Source organism: Hyla sarda, unplaced genomic scaffold (assembly GCF_029499605.1).
Source record: "Hyla sarda isolate aHylSar1 unplaced genomic scaffold, aHylSar1.hap1 scaffold_460, whole genome shotgun sequence".
Classification (NCBI taxonomy): Eukaryota; Metazoa; Chordata; class Amphibia; order Anura; family Hylidae; genus Hyla; species Hyla sarda.
The window spans coordinates 184274-200232 of NW_026610473.1; the positions used below are offsets into that span (position 1 = coordinate 184274).

The 15959-nt window shown below is 45.2% G+C and overlaps 7 non-coding genes across 7 annotated transcripts; all 7 read right to left on the minus strand.

Annotated features, from left to right (window-relative positions):
- Positions 1-1427: 1427 nt before the first annotated feature.
- LOC130335826 (U2 spliceosomal RNA) lies at positions 1428-1618 on the minus strand. Its single transcript, XR_008877369.1, has one exon. It is a non-coding gene; the product is annotated as a U2 spliceosomal RNA (small nuclear RNA).
- Positions 1619-3713: 2095 nt separating this feature from the next.
- Positions 3714-3904, minus strand: LOC130335828 (U2 spliceosomal RNA). The gene has a single exon (XR_008877370.1). It is a non-coding gene; the product is annotated as a U2 spliceosomal RNA (small nuclear RNA).
- A 2109-nt stretch (positions 3905-6013) lies between these two features.
- Positions 6014-6204, minus strand: LOC130335829 (U2 spliceosomal RNA). The gene has a single exon (XR_008877371.1). It is a non-coding gene; the product is annotated as a U2 spliceosomal RNA (small nuclear RNA).
- A 2101-nt stretch (positions 6205-8305) lies between these two features.
- LOC130335830 (U2 spliceosomal RNA) lies at positions 8306-8496 on the minus strand. Its single transcript, XR_008877372.1, has one exon. It is a non-coding gene; the product is annotated as a U2 spliceosomal RNA (small nuclear RNA).
- Positions 8497-10587: 2091 nt separating this feature from the next.
- Positions 10588-10778, minus strand: LOC130335831 (U2 spliceosomal RNA). Its single transcript, XR_008877373.1, has one exon. It is a non-coding gene; the product is annotated as a U2 spliceosomal RNA (small nuclear RNA).
- A 2089-nt stretch (positions 10779-12867) lies between these two features.
- LOC130335832 (U2 spliceosomal RNA) lies at positions 12868-13058 on the minus strand. The gene has a single exon (XR_008877374.1). It is a non-coding gene; the product is annotated as a U2 spliceosomal RNA (small nuclear RNA).
- A 2085-nt stretch (positions 13059-15143) lies between these two features.
- Positions 15144-15339, minus strand: LOC130335867 (U2 spliceosomal RNA). The gene has a single exon (XR_008877404.1). It is a non-coding gene; the product is annotated as a U2 spliceosomal RNA (small nuclear RNA).
- Positions 15340-15959: the final 620 nt, after the last annotated feature.

Genomic DNA, 15959 nt, shown 5'->3' on the forward strand with positions numbered 1-15959 from the left:
TGTTGCTTCTATGAAGGCCGTAATAGACGACATCACCAAACAGCTCCATAGTCACATACACAGCAAAGGAGAGATGTTGTTTACACCTAGTGATGTCAGTGGTATTGAGTGACATCATAGCACAGTGCTAAGGCTCCTGGGCCTGGACACAGCAGCGGCTGCAATATCTCAACGGAGAATACGTTTATATATATGTGTGTGTGTGCGCGTATATATATATATATATATATATATATATATATATATATATATTTCTCCGCCGAAATCACTTTTAAACCCATTTCCACCTTTTTTTCCCTTCTCTTCCTCTTACTTTTTTTTCACGTTTTTTTACGTTTTTCTCCTTTTCGCCTCTTTTCTGGGCGTATTATTCTTCTTTTTCTTCTTTTTTTTCGTCTAATGCATACCCCATCAGTGCAGCAATGCTTATTCAATACCGCCAGCAGATGGAGACACTGGGGGATAATTTTCTAAGGATTTATACTGATTTTTCCTGTCTGAATTTGTCGCACAGAAAGTTGCAGGCCAAATATGTGCGACATTTCTGCGACTTTAGCTTCTAGAGCATTTTTACAACATTATACATAGGTGCTGAATACATAAAAAGCGACTGTTCAGCGACAGACAAGTCGCATCGGCTGAAAGTAGGCCAGAATGTCAGTCCATGTTGGAGCAGGTTTAGATACAGTCTAAAGCATAGATCTCAAAGTCTGTGCACAGAATTTAGCAAGGGCCTCGCACCTTCTGATGCATCAGGTAGGTGCACAATAGCATAGCCTAACCCTCTGTACTTTGGTCTATATTGATGCGGGACATAGACAGCCAGCTGATGACCAATCCATTAGTGCAATGGATGGCTGGAAGCATTTGTCTTTGCCTTTGCAATACCACAGAAGCAATGCATGGTCAATGTACAGCAATGACACACCTGTGTGAACAGCCAGGAGACCCCCCCCCCATGTTATGTTACATAGTTACATAGTTAGTACGGTCGAAAAAAGACATATGTCCATCAAGTTCAACCAGGGAATTAAGGGGTAGGGGTGTGGCGCGATATTGGGGAAGGGATGAGATTTTATATTTCTTCATAAGCATTAATCTTATTTTGTCAATTAGGAACATTCAGCACCCACCCGCTATCAAGGCAGCTGCCTATCATGTCATGCCCTACCTGCACAGGTGTGCTGGCTACTCAAATGATCCAATTAAGGAGGCCATTTAGTCAGCAGCAGCAGAAGTCCTGTGCCTGGACGCTCCAACAGCGGCCAGACACAAGCAGAAGCAGAAGCAGCAGAAGCAGCAGCAGCACCACCTTTTGTTTTTTGGCTGCAGAAGCAGCAGCAGCAAGGCCCACAGGGCTGGCTAGCTGGCTAGCCAGCAAGCAGGTAGCAATGAAAGTAGGAATCTTTCTTTTTAACCCTGTAAGGGGGTGGTGCACTGTACCCGAAGATACTGCCATATCGGGTCAATGCATAGGGCGACGGAAGCAAGCTTCGAAATCAGCCCCCGTTCTCAAAAATCCATTTAATATATGGTCCCCAGATAGGGGACGTATCAGATATTAAACTGATAAGAACAGATACTACACTTGATCTTAGCCAAAAGGCCGAGAAGCGATAACCGTGAAAGGGGCGGGCCCAACAAGGTCCCCTTCATGGGCACTATCACTGCTTGCTGTCAGGGAGGCTGCCAGACAATTTTCCATGCACACTCTGGGCTGGGGGGCAGTCAACCACCAGTACACACAGCAGAACCTAAACCCATACCATTATTGCTAAGCAGCAAGACAGGGGCCCATTGCACTCCCACGGGGCCTTTTTAAATGCAATCCATAACCCGGATTTGCCAGGAACCCTTCTTACTCCTCCTACTTGCATGTGACACTGGGCTTAGGATCTGCATAGGAAACACACACACAAGCACACACCTACCTTTGTTGCCTGCAGATGCCTCCTTGGCTGTCCCCAAACGGTATCAAACCAACACCCACGGGAAGCTGTAAGCATAGAGGACATGCCTGCACCCCATTGGACTTACCTGTGTGGGTTAAATCCGGGTTATTTGACAACCTATGGCGGTGATGGTTCTGCTCAGGCAGAGCAGTGCTGATGCTCCTCATAAAGCTGTCGCTGCTGTGAAGGTTCTAGGTGACATCACAAATCCCTATGGTTACATACACAACAAAGCTGGGTTGTTGTTGTTTACACTCTGCAAGGCCTGTGGAAGTGAGTGACATCATAGCACTGTAGTTCTGAGGGTTCTAGATGGATGCAACAATCTCCTGTTGCTTCTATGAAGGCCGTAATAGACGACATCACCAAACAGCTCCATAGTCACATACACAGCAAAGGAGAGATGTTGTTTACACCTAGTGATGTCAGTGGTATTGAGTGACATCATAGCACAGTGCTAAGGCTCCTGGGCCTGGACACAGCAGCGGCTGCAATATCTCAACGGAGAATACGTTTATATATATGTGTGTGTGTGCGCGTATATATATATATATATATATATATATATATATATATATATATATATTTCTCCGCCGAAATCACTTTTAAACCCATTTCCACCTTTTTTTCCCTTCTCTTCCTCTTACTTTTTTTTCACGTTTTTTTACGTTTTTCTCCTTTTCGCCTCTTTTCTGGGCGTATTATTCTTCTTTTTCTTCTTTTTTTTCGTCTAATGCATACCCCATCAGTGCAGCAATGCTTATTCAATACCGCCAGCAGATGGAGACACTGGGGGATAATTTTCTAAGGATTTATACTGATTTTTCCTGTCTGAATTTGTCGCACAGAAAGTTGCAGGCCAAATATGTGCGACATTTCTGCGACTTTAGCTTCTAGAGCATTTTTACAACATTATACATAGGTGCTGAATACATAAAAAGCGACTGTTCAGCGACAGACAAGTCGCATCGGCTGAAAGTAGGCCAGAATGTCAGTCCATGTTGGAGCAGGTTTAGATACAGTCTAAAGCATAGATCTCAAAGTCTGTGCACAGAATTTAGCAAGGGCCTCGCACCTTCTGATGCATCAGGTAGGTGCACAATAGCATAGCCTAACCCTCTGTACTTTGGTCTATATTGATGCGGGACATAGACAGCCAGCTGATGACCAATCCATTAGTGCAATGGATGGCTGGAAGCATTTGTCTTTGCCTTTGCAATACCACAGAAGCAATGCATGGTCAATGTACAGCAATGACACACCTGTGTGAACAGCCAGGAGACCCCCCCCCCATGTTATGTTACATAGTTACATAGTTAGTACGGTCGAAAAAAGACATATGTCCATCAAGTTCAACCAGGGAATTAAGGGGTAGGGGTGTGGCGCGATATTGGGGAAGGGATGAGATTTTATATTTCTTCATAAGCATTAATCTTATTTTGTCAATTAGGAACATTCAGCACCCACCCGCTATCAAGGCAGCTGCCTATCATGTCATGCCCTACCTGCACAGGTGTGCTGGCTACTCAAATGATCCAATTAAGGAGGCCATTTAGTCAGCAGCAGCAGAAGTCCTGTGCCTGGACGCTCCAACAGCGGCCAGACACAAGCAGAAGCAGAAGCAGCAGAAGCAGCAGCAGCACCACCTTTTGTTTTTTGGCTGCAGAAGCAGCAGCAGCAAGGCCCACAGGGCTGGCTAGCTGGCTAGCCAGCAAGCAGGTAGCAATGAAAGTAGGAATCTTTCTTTTTAACCCTGTAAGGGGGTGGTGCACTGTACCCGAAGATACTGCCATATCGGGTCAATGCATAGGGCGACGGAAGCAAGCTTCGAAATCAGCCCCCGTTCTCAAAAATCCATTTAATATATGGTCCCCAGATAGGGGACGTATCAGATATTAAACTGATAAGAACAGATACTACACTTGATCTTAGCCAAAAGGCCGAGAAGCGATAACCGTGAAAGGGGCGGGCCCAACAAGGTCCCCTTCATGGGCACTATCACTGCTTGCTGTCAGGGAGGCTGCCAGACAATTTTCCATGCACACTCTGGGCTGGGGGGCAGTCAACCACCAGTACACACAGCAGAACCTAAACCCATACCATTATTGCTAAGCAGCAAGACAGGGGCCCATTGCACTCCCACGGGGCCTTTTTAAATGCAATCCATAACCCGGATTTGCCAGGAACCCTTCTTACTCCTCCTACTTGCATGTGACACTGGGCTTAGGATCTGCATAGGAAACACACACACAAGCACACACCTACCTTTGTTGCCTGCAGATGCCTCCTTGGCTGTCCCCAAACGGTATCAAACCAACACCCACGGGAAGCTGTAAGCATAGAGGACATGCCTGCACCCCATTGGACTTACCTGTGTGGGTTAAATCCGGGTTATTTGACAACCTATGGCGGTGATGGTTCTGCTCAGGCAGAGCAGTGCTGATGCTCCTCATAAAGCTGTCGCTGCTGTGAAGGTTCTAGGTGACATCACAAATCCCTATGGTTACATACACAACAAAGCTGGGTTGTTGTTGTTTACACTCTGCAAGGCCTGTGGAAGTGAGTGACATCATAGCACTGTAGTTCTGAGGGTTCTAGATGGATGCAACAATCTCCTGTTGCTTCTATGAAGGCCGTAATAGACGACATCACCAAACAGCTCCATAGTCACATACACAGCAAAGGAGAGATGTTGTTTACACCTAGTGATGTCAGTGGTATTGAGTGACATCATAGCACAGTGCTAAGGCTCCTGGGCCTGGACACAGCAGCGGCTGCAATATCTCAACGGAGAATACGTTTATATATATGTGTGTGTGTGCGCTTATATATATATATATATATATATATATATATATATATATATATATATATATATATATATTTCTCCGCCGAAATCACTTTTAAACCCATTTCCACCTTTTTTTCCCTTCTCTTCCTCTTACTTTTTTTTCACGTTTTTTTACGTTTTTCTCCTTTTCGCCTCTTTTCTGGGCGTATTATTCTTCTTTTTCTTCTTTTTTTTCGTCTAATGCATACCCCATCAGTGCAGCAATGCTTATTCAATACCGCCAGCAGATGGAGACACTGGGGGATAATTTTCTAAGGATTTATACTGATTTTTCCTGTCTGAATTTGTCGCACAGAAAGTTGCAGGCCAAATATGTGCGACATTTCTGCGACTTTAGCTTCTAGAGCATTTTTACAACATTATACATAGGTGCTGAATACATAAAAAGCGACTGTTCAGCGACAGACAATTCGCATCGGCTGAAAGTAGGCCAGAATGTCAGTCCATGTTGGAGCAGGTTTAGATACAGTCTAAAGCATAGATCTCAAAGTCTGTGCACAGAATTTAGCAAGGGCCTCGCACCTTCTGATGCATCAGGTAGGTGCACAATAGCATAGCCTAACCCTCTGTACTTTGGTCTATATTGATGCGGGACATAGACAGCCAGCTGATGACCAATCCATTAGTGCAATGGATGGCTGGAAGCATTTGTCTTTGCCTTTGCAATACCACAGAAGCAATGCATGGTCAATGTACAGCAATGACACACCTGTGTGAACAGCCAGGAGACCCCCCCCCCCCATGTTATGTTACATAGTTACATAGTTAGTACGGTCGAAAAAAGACATATGTCCATCAAGTTCAACCAGGGAATTAAGGGGTAGGGGTGTGGCGCGATATTGGGGAAGGGATGAGATTTTATATTTCTTCATAAGCATTAATCTTATTTTGTCAATTAGGAACATTCAGCACCCACCCGCTATCAAGGCAGCTGCCTATCATGTCATGCCCTACCTGCACAGGTGTGCTGGCTACTCAAATGATCCAATTAAGGAGGCCATTTAGTCAGCAGCAGCAGAAGTCCTGTGCCTGGACGCTCCAACAGCGGCCAGACACAAGCAGAAGCAGAAGCAGCAGAAGCAGCAGCAGCACCACCTTTTGTTTTTTGGCTGCAGAAGCAGCAGCAGCAAGGCCCACAGGGCTGGCTAGCTGGCTAGCCAGCAAGCAGGTAGCAATGAAAGTAGGAATCTTTCTTTTTAACCCTGTAAGGGGGTGGTGCACTGTACCCGAAGATACTGCCATATCGGGTCAATGCATAGGGCGACGGAAGCAAGCTTCGAAATCAGCCCCCGTTCTCAAAAATCCATTTAATATATGGTCCCCAGATAGGGGACGTATCAGATATTAAACTGATAAGAACAGATACTACACTTGATCTTAGCCAAAAGGCCGAGAAGCGATAACCGTGAAAGGGGCGGGCCCAACAAGGTCCCCTTCATGGGCACTATCACTGCTTGCTGTCAGGGAGGCTGCCAGACAATTTTCCATGTACACTCTGGGCTGGGGGGCAGTCAACCACCAGTACACACAGCAGAACCTAAACCCATACCATTATTGCTAAGCAGCAAGACAGGGGCCCATTGCACTCCCACGGGGCCTTTTTAAATGCAATCCATAACCCGGATTTGCCAGGAACCCTTCTTACTCCTCCTACTTGCATGTGACACTGGGCTTAGGATCTGCATAGGAAACAAACACACAAGCACACACCTACCTTTGTTGCCTGCAGATGCCTCCTTGGCTGTCCCCAAACGGTATCAAACCAACACCCACGGGAAGCTGTAAGCATAGAGGACATGCCTGCACCCCATTGGACTTACCTGTGTGGGTTAAATCCGGGTTATTTGACAACCTATGGCGGTGATGGTTCTGCTCAGGCAGAGCAGTGCTGATGCTCCTCATAAAGCTGTCGCTGCTGTGAAGGTTCTAGGTGACATCACAAATCCCTATGGTTACATACACAACAAAGCTGGGTTGTTGTTGTTTACACTCTGCAAGGCCTGTGGAAGTGAGTGACATCATAGCACTGTAGTTCTGAGGGTTCTAGATGGATGCAACAATCTCCTGTTGCTTCTATGAAGGCCGTAATAGACGACATCACCAAACAGCTCCATAGTCACATACACAGCAAAGGAGAGATGTTGTTTACACCTAGTGATGTCAGTGGTATTGAGTGACATCATAGCACAGTGCTAAGGCTCCTGGGCCTGGACACAGCAGCGGCTGCAATATCTCAACGGAGAATACGTTTATATATATGTGTGTGTGTGCGCGTATATATATATATATATATATATATATATATATATATATATATCTATATATATTTCTCCGCCGAAATCACTTTTAAACCCATTTCCACCTTTTTTTCCCTTCTCTTCCTCTTACTTTTTTTTCACGTTTTTTTACGTTTTTCTCCTTTTCGCCTCTTTTCTGGGCGTATTATTCTTCTTTTTCTTCTTTTTTTTCGTCTAATGCATACCCCATCAGTGCAGCAATGCTTATTCAATACCGCCAGCAGATGGAGACACTGGGGGATAATTTTCTAAGGATTTATACTGATTTTTCCTGTCTGAATTTGTCGCACAGAAAGTTGCAGGCCAAATATGTGCGACATTTCTGCGACTTTAGCTTCTAGAGCATTTTTACAACATTATACATAGGTGCTGAATACATAAAAAGCGACTGTTCAGCGACAGACAAGTCGCATCGGCTGAAAGTAGGCCAGAATGTCAGTCCATGTTGGAGCAGGTTTAGATACAGTCTAAAGCATAGATCTCAAAGTCTGTGCACAGAATTTAGCAAGGGCCTCGCACCTTCTGATGCATCAGGTAGGTGCACAATAGCATAGCCTAACCCTCTGTACTTTGGTCTATATTGATGCGGGACATAGACAGCCAGCTGATGACCAATCCATTAGTGCAATGGATGGCTGGAAGCATTTGTCTTTGCCTTTGCAATACCACAGAAGCAATGCATGGTCAATGTACAGCAATGACACACCTGTGTGAACAGCCAGGAGACCCCCCCCCCATGTTATGTTACATAGTTACATAGTTAGTACGGTCGAAAAAAGACATATGTCCATCAAGTTCAACCAGGGAATTAAGGGGTAGGGGTGTGGCGCGATATTGGGGAAGGGATGAGATTTTATATTTCTTCATAAGCATTAATCTTATTTTGTCAATTAGGAACATTCAGCACCCACCCGCTATCAAGGCAGCTGCCTATCATGTCATGCCCTACCTGCACAGGTGTGCTGGCTACTCAAATGATCCAATTAAGGAGGCCATTTAGTCAGCAGCAGCAGAAGTCCTGTGCCTGGACGCTCCAACAGCGGCCAGACACAAGCAGAAGCAGAAGCAGCAGAAGCAGCAGCAGCACCACCTTTTGTTTTTTGGCTGCAGAAGCAGCAGCAGCAAGGCCCACAGGGCTGTCTAGCTGGCTAGCCAGCAAGCAGGTAGCAATGAAAGTAGGAATCTTTCTTTTTAACCCTGTAAGGGGGTGGTGCACTGTACCCGAAGATACTGCCATATCGGGTCAATGCATAGGGCGACGGAAGCAAGCTTCGAAATCAGCCCCCGTTCTCAAAAATCCATTTAATATATGGTCCCCAGATAGGGGACGTATCAGATATTAAACTGATAAGAACAGATACTACACTTGATCTTAGCCAAAAGGCCGAGAAGCGATAACCGTGAAAGGGGCGGGCCCAACAAGGTCCCCTTCATGGGCACTATCACTGCTTGCTGTCAGGGAGGCTGCCAGACAATTTTCCATGCACACTCTGGGCTGGGGGGCAGTCAACCACCAGTACACACAGCAGAACCTAAACCCATACCATTATTGCTAAGCAGCAAGACAGGGGCCCATTGCACTCCCACGGGGCCTTTTTAAATGCAATCCATAACCCGGATTTGCCAGGAACCCTTCTTACTCCTCCTACTTGCATGTGACACTGGGCTTAGGATCTGCATAGGAAACACACACACAAGCACACACCTACCTTTGTTGCCTGCAGATGCCTCCTTGGCTGTCCCCAAACGGTATCAAACCAACACCCACGGGAAGCTGTAAGCATAGAGGACATGCCTGCACCCCATTGGACTTACCTGTGTGGGTTAAATCCGGGTTATTTGACAACCTATGGCGGTGATGGTTCTGCTCAGGCAGAGCAGTGCTGATGCTCCTCATAAAGCTGTCGCTGCTGTGAAGGTTCTAGGTGACATCACAAATCCCTATGGTTACATACACAACAAAGCTGGGTTGTTGTTGTTTACACTCTGCAAGGCCTGTGGAAGTGAGTGACATCATAGCACTGTAGTTCTGAGGGTTCTAGATGGATGCAACAATCTCCTGTTGCTTCTATGAAGGCCGTAATAGACGACATCACCAAACAGCTCCATAGTCACATACACAGCAAAGGAGAGATGTTGTTTACACCTAGTGATGTCAGTGGTATTGAGTGACATCATAGCACAGTGCTAAGGCTCCTGGGCCTGGACACAGCAGCGGCTGCAATATCTCAACGGAGAATACGTTTATATATATGTGTGTGTGTGCGCGTATATATATATATATATATATATATATATATATATATATATATTTCTCCGCCGAAATCACTTTTAAACCCATTTCCACCTTTTTTTCCCTTCTCTTCCTCTTACTTTTTTTTCACGTTTTTTTACGTTTTTCTCCTTTTCGCCTCTTTTCTGGGCGTATTATTCTTCTTTTTCTTCTTTTTTTTCGTCTAATGCATACCCCATCAGTGCAGCAATGCTTATTCAATACCGCCAGCAGATGGAGACACTGGGGGATAATTTTCTAAGGATTTATACTGATTTTTCCTGTCTGAATTTGTCGCACAGAAAGTTGCAGGCCAAATATGTGCGACATTTCTGCGACTTTAGCTTCTAGAGCATTTTTACAACATTATACATAGGTGCTGAATACATAAAAAGCGACTGTTCAGCGACAGACAAGTCGCATCGGCTGAAAGTAGGCCAGAATGTCAGTCCATGTTGGAGCAGGTTTAGATACAGTCTAAAGCATAGATCTCAAAGTCTGTGCACAGAATTTAGCAAGGGCCTCGCACCTTCTGATGCATCAGGTAGGTGCACAATAGCATAGCCTAACCCTCTGTACTTTGGTCTATATTGATGCGGGACATAGACAGCCAGCTGATGACCAATCCATTAGTGCAATGGATGGCTGGAAGCATTTGTCTTTGCCTTTGCAATACCACAGAAGCAATGCATGGTCAATGTACAGCAATGACACACCTGTGTGAACAGCCAGGAGACCCCCCCCCCATGTTATGTTACATAGTTACATAGTTAGTACGGTCGAAAAAAGACATATGTCCATCAAGTTCAACCAGGGAATTAAGGGGTAGGGGTGTGGCGCGATATTGGGGAAGGGATGAGATTTTATATTTCTTCATAAGCATTAATCTTATTTTGTCAATTAGGAACATTCAGCACCCACCCGCTATCAAGGCAGCTGCCTATCATGTCATGCCCTACCTGCACAGGTGTGCTGGCTACTCAAATGATCCAATTAAGGAGGCCATTTAGTCAGCAGCAGCAGAAGTCCTGTGCCTGGACGCTCCAACAGCGGCCAGACACAAGCAGAAGCAGAAGCAGCAGAAGCAGCAGCAGCACCACCTTTTGTTTTTTGGCTGCAGAAGCAGCAGCAGCAAGGCCCACAGGGCTGGCTAGCTGGCTAGCCAGCAAGCAGGTAGCAATGAAAGTAGGAATCTTTCTTTTTAACCCTGTAAGGGGGTGGTGCACTGTACCCGAAGATACTGCCATATCGGGTCAATGCATAGGGCGACGGAAGCAAGCTTCGAAATCAGCCCCCGTTCTCAAAAATCCATTTAATATATGGTCCCCAGATAGGGGACGTATCAGATATTAAACTGATAAGAACAGATACTACACTTGATCTTAGCCAAAAGGCCGAGAAGCGATAACCGTGAAAGGGGCGGGCCCAACAAGGTCCCCTTCATGGGCACTATCACTGCTTGCTGTCAGGGAGGCTGCCAGACAATTTTCCATGCACACTCTGGGCTGGGGGGCAGTCAACCACCAGTACACACAGCAGAACCTAAACCCATACCATTATTGCTAAGCAGCAAGACAGGGGCCCATTGCACTCCCACGGGGCCTTTTTAAATGCAATCCATAACCCGGATTTGCCAGGAACCCTTCTTACTCCTCCTACTTGCATGTGACACTGGGCTTAGGATCTGCATAGGAAACACACACACAAGCACACACCTACCTTTGTTGCCTGCAGATGCCTCCTTGGCTGTCCCCAAACGGTATCAAACCAACACCCACGGGAAGCTGTAAGCATAGAGGACATGCCTGCACCCCATTGGACTTACCTGTGTGGGTTAAATCCGGGTTATTTGACAACCTATGGCGGTGATGGTTCTGCTCAGGCAGAGCAGTGCTGATGCTCCTCATAAAGCTGTCGCTGCTGTGAAGGTTCTAGGTGACATCACAAATCCCTATGGTTACATACACAACAAAGCTGGGTTGTTGTTGTTTACACTCTGCAAGGCCTGTGGAAGTGAGTGACATCATAGCACTGTAGTTCTGAGGGTTCTAGATGGATGCAACAATCTCCTGTTGCTTCTATGAAGGCCGTAATAGACGACATCACCAAACAGCTCCATAGTCACATACACAGCAAAGGAGAGATGTTGTTTACACCTAGTGATGTCAGTGGTATTGAGTGACATCATAGCACAGTGCTAAGGCTCCTGGGCCTGGACACAGCAGCGGCTGCAATATCTCAACGGAGAATACGTTTATATATATGTGTGTGTGTGCGCGTATATATATATATATATATATATATATATATATATATATATTTCTCCGCCGAAATCACTTTTAAACCCATTTCCACCTTTTTTTCCCTTCTCTTCCTCTTACTTTTTTTTCACGTTTTTTTACGTTTTTCTCCTTTTCGCCTCTTTTCTGGGCGTATTATTCTTCTTTTTCTTCTTTTTTTTCGTCTAATGCATACCCCATCAGTGCAGCAATGCTTATTCAATACCGCCAGCAGATGGAGACACTGGGGGATAATTTTCTAAGGATTTATACTGATTTTTCCTGTCTGAATTTGTCGCACAGAAAGTTGCAGGCCAAATATGTGCGACATTTCTGCGACTTTAGCTTCTAGAGCATTTTTACAACATTATACATAGGTGCTGAATACATAAAAAGCGACTGTTCAGCGACAGACAAGTCGCATCGGCTGAAAGTAGGCCAGAATGTCAGTCCATGTTGGAGCAGGTTTAGATACAGTCTAAAGCATAGATCTCAAAGTCTGTGCACAGAATTTAGCAAGGGCCTCGCACCTTCTGATGCATCAGGTAGGTGCACAATAGCATAGCCTAACCCTCTGTACTTTGGTCTATATTGATGCGGGACATAGACAGCCAGCTGATGACCAATCCATTAGTGCAATGGATGGCTGGAAGCATTTGTCTTTGCCTTTGCAATACCACAGAAGCAATGCATGGTCAATGTACAGCAATGACACACCTGTGTGAACAGCCAGGAGACCCCCCCCCCATGTTATGTTACATAGTTACATAGTTAGTACGGTCGAAAAAAGACATATGTCCATCAAGTTCAACCAGGGAATTAAGGGGTAGGGGTGTGGCGCGATATTGGGGAAGGGATGAGATTTTATATTTCTTCATAAGCATTAATCTTATTTTGTCAATTAGGAACATTCAGCACCCACCCGCTATCAAGGCAGCTGCCTATCATGTCATGCCCTACCTGCACAGGTGTGCTGGCTACTCAAATGATCCAATTAAGGAGGCCATTTAGTCAGCAGCAGCAGAAGTCCTGTGCCTGGACGCTCCAACAGCGGCCAGACACAAGCAGAAGCAGAAGCAGCAGAAGCAGCAGCAGCACCACCTTTTGTTTTTTGGCTGCAGAAGCAGCAGCAGCAAGGCCCACAGGGCTGGCTAGCTGGCTAGCCAGCAAGCAGGTAGCAATGAAAGTAGGAATCTTTCTTTTTAACCCTGTAAGGGGGTGGTGCACTGTACCCGAAGATACTGCCATATCGGGTCAATGCATAGGGCGACGGAAGCAAGCTTCGAAATCAGCCCCCGTTCTCAAAAATCCATTTAATATATGGTCCCCAGATAGGGGACGTATCAGATATTAAACTGATAAGAACAGATACTACACTTGATCTTAGCCAAAAGGCCGAGAAGCGATAACCGTGAAAGGGGCGGGCCCAACAAGGTCCCCTTCATGGGCACTATCACTGCTTGCTGTCAGGGAGGCTGCCAGACAATTTTCCATGCACACTCTGGGCTGGGGGGCAGTCAACCACCAGTACACACAGCAGAACCTAAACCCATACCATTATTGCTAAGCAGCAAGACAGGGGCCCATTGCACTCCCACGGGGCCTTTTTAAATGCAATCCATAACCCGGATTTGCCAGGAACCCTTCTTACTCCTCCTACTTGCATGTGACACTGGGCTTAGGATCTGCATAGGAAACACACACACAAGCACACACCTACCTTTGTTGCCTGCAGATGCCTCCTTGGCTGTCCCCAAACGGTATCAAACCAACACCCACGGGAAGCTGTAAGCATAGAGGACATGCCTGCACCCCATTGGACTTACCTGTGTGGGTTAAATCCGGGTTATTTGACAACCTATGGCGGTGATGGTTCTGCTCAGGCAGAGCAGTGCTGATGCTCCTCATAAAGCTGTCGCTGCTGTGAAGGTTCTAGGTGACATCACAAATCCCTATGGTTACATACACAACAAAGCTGGGTTGTTGTTGTTTACACTCTGCAAGGCCTGTGGAAGTGAGTGACATCATAGCACTGTAGTTCTGAGGGTTCTAGATGGATGCAACAATCTCCTGTTGCTTCTATGAAGGCCGTAATAGACGACATCACCAAACAGCTCCATAGTCACATACACAGCAAAGGAGAGATGTTGTTTACACCTAGTGATGTCAGTGGTATTGAGTGACATCATAGCACAGTGCTAAGGCTCCTGGGCCTGGACACAGCAGCGGCTGCAATATCTCAACGGAGAATACGTTTATATATATGTGTGTGTGTGCGCGTATATATATATATATATATATATATATATATATATATTTCTCCGCCGAAATCACTTTTAAACCCATTTCCACCTTTTTTTCCCTTCTCTTCCTCTTACTTTTTTTTCACGTTTTTTTACGTTTTTCTCCTTTTCGCCTCTTTTCTGGGCGTATTATTCTTCTTTTTCTTCTTTTTTTTCGTCTAATGCATACCCCATCAGTGCAGCAATGCTTATTCAATACCGCCAGCAGATGGAGACACTGGGGGATAATTTTCTAAGGATTTATACTGATTTTTCCTGTCTGAATTTGTCGCACAGAAAGTTGCAGGCCAAATATGTGCGACATTTCTGCGACTTTAGCTTCTAGAGCATTTTTACAACATTATACATAGGTGCTGAATACATAAAAAGCGACTGTTCAGCGACAGACAAGTCGCATCGGCTGAAAGTAGGCCAGAATGTCAGTCCATGTTGGAGCAGGTTTAGATACAGTCTAAAGCATAGATCTCAAAGTCTGTGCACAGAATTTAGCAAGGGCCTCGCACCTTCTGATGCATCAGGTAGGTGCACAATAGCATAGCCTAACCCTCTGTACTTTGGTCTATATTGATGCGGGACATAGACAGCCAGCTGATGACCAATCCATTAGTGCAATGGATGGCTGGAAGCATTTGTCTTTGCCTTTGCAATACCACAGAAGCAATGCATGGTCAATGTACAGCAATGACACACCTGTGTGAACAGCCAGGAGACCCCCCCCCCATGTTATGTTACATAGTTACATAGTTAGTACGGTCGAAAAAAGACATATGTCCATCAAGTTCAACCAGGGAATTAAGGGGTAGGGGTGTGGCGCGATATTGGGGAAGGGATGAGATTTTATATTTCTTCATAAGCATTAATCTTATTTTGTCAATTAGGAACATTCAGCACCCACCCGCTATCAAGGCAGCTGCCTATCATGTCATGCCCTACCTGCACAGGTGTGCTGGCTACTCAAATGATCCAATTAAGGAGGCCATTTAGTCAGCAGCAGCAGAAGTCCTGTGCCTGGACGCTCCAACAGCGGCCAGACACAAGCAGAAGCAGAAGCAGCAGAAGCAGCAGCAGCACCACCTTTTGTTTTTTGGCTGCAGAAGCAGCAGCAGCAAGGCCCACAGGGCTGGCTAGCTGGCTAGCCAGCAAGCAGGTAGCAATGAAAGTAGGAATCTTTCTTTTTAACCCTGTAAGGGGGTGGTGCACTGTACCCGAAGATACTGCCATATCGGGTCAATGCATAGGGCGACGGAAGCAAGCTTCGAAATCAGCCCCCGTTCTCAAAAATCCATTTAATATATGGTCCCCAGATAGGGGACGTATCAGATATTAAACTGATAAGAACAGATTTTTTTTTTTTTTTTTTTTTTTTTAGCCCTCAGAAACTCAATCAGAGTTCCAAGATCTTATTTGAACTCGATTGTTGCTCATCATCAGGTAACCCATTTTTTATTTCTTCTTAACACTAATGACCACAAAATAAAATCAATAAAAAAGATTTAACCAGAAAAAAAAAACATACACATTTACAATAACAAACAAACATTGCTTTCACCAGTAATTAATCAGAGAGACATTCCATTTCTCGAGGCATATACCATTAGGAAATCTATCATTCCACGGTTTATCGTTCCTCTTATCATCTGTCTTTTTACCGGAAGTCCCAACCAAGATGGAACTTTATAAGTGTCCAAAAATCTGTCCATATCAGCTTGAAATGAAAAATACACTTTGTCTCTAGCTTCCTCGTACCGATTTTCATATTTCGACCTTAGTTCCATTAAATCCATATCAAATGGTCTTCTTTCCTTTTTTGGCATATTTTCCAACATGCCATCCAAAACACCTCCAAATTCCATTGGTACATAAACCTCTTCTTTCTTTTTCTTTTCTTCAGCCACTTTTCTGGCTGGAACTTCCTCCAACTCAGGTTCTACAATTTCTTCTTCTTCCCTACTCCTTTTAGCTGTTTCCTTTTTCGTTGTTTGTTTCTTGGGACATACATTTACCA